The sequence below is a fragment of the Octopus bimaculoides genome, chromosome 7, assembly GCF_001194135.2.
Source record: "Octopus bimaculoides isolate UCB-OBI-ISO-001 chromosome 7, ASM119413v2, whole genome shotgun sequence".
Classification (NCBI taxonomy): Eukaryota; Metazoa; Mollusca; class Cephalopoda; order Octopoda; family Octopodidae; genus Octopus; species Octopus bimaculoides.
The window spans coordinates 24,944,858-24,945,771 of NC_068987.1; positions in this window are offsets into that span (position 1 = coordinate 24,944,858).

Below are 914 nucleotides of genomic sequence, written 5' to 3' on the forward strand. Positions count from 1 at the left end.
ATTATTATTATTATTATTATTGTTATTATTATTATTATTATTATTATTATTATTATTATTATTATTATTATTATTATTATTATTATTGTTATTATTATTATTATTATTATTATTATTATTATTATTATTATTATTATTATTATTATTATTATTATTATTATTATTGTTGTTGTTATTATTATTATTATTATTATTATTATTATTATTATTATTATTATTATTATTATTATTATTATGACGGCGAGCTGGCAGAATCGTTAGCATGCCGAGCGAAATGCTTAGCGGTATTCGTCCGTCGCTACGTTCTGAGTTCAAGTTCCACCGAGGTCGACTTTGCCTTTTATCTTTTCAGGGTCGATAAATTAAGTATCAGTGAAACACTAGGGTCAAGTCTGACGCCTTGTGCCTCCATTAGAAAGGATTATTATTATTATCATTATTATTTTATATCAAGACAAAATGTACACGATAACACTTCCAATCAATTAAGATAAGAGGCCATGAGAACCATTGTCTGGCACTGCACCAGAGCAGTTATTATTATTATTATTATTATTATTATTATTATTATTATTATTATTATTGTTATTGTTGTTGTTGTTGTTGTTGTTGTTATTGAAGTTGGCGAGCTGGCAGAACAATTAGCACGGTGGGAAAATGCTTAACGGCATTTCGTCCGTCCTTACGGTTTGAGTTCAAATTCTGTCGAGGTCAACTTAGCCCTTCGTCGATGTAATCGACCAGCCCCTTCTCCGACTTGTGCCTATAGTAGAAAGGATCATTATAATTATGTCCTGTGCCTTTAGTAGAAAGGATTATTATTATCATTAAAGTCGGTGAGCTGGCAGAATTGTTAGCACGCCTGACGGAATGCTTAGCGGTATTTTGTCTGCCGCTACATTCTGAGTTCAAAT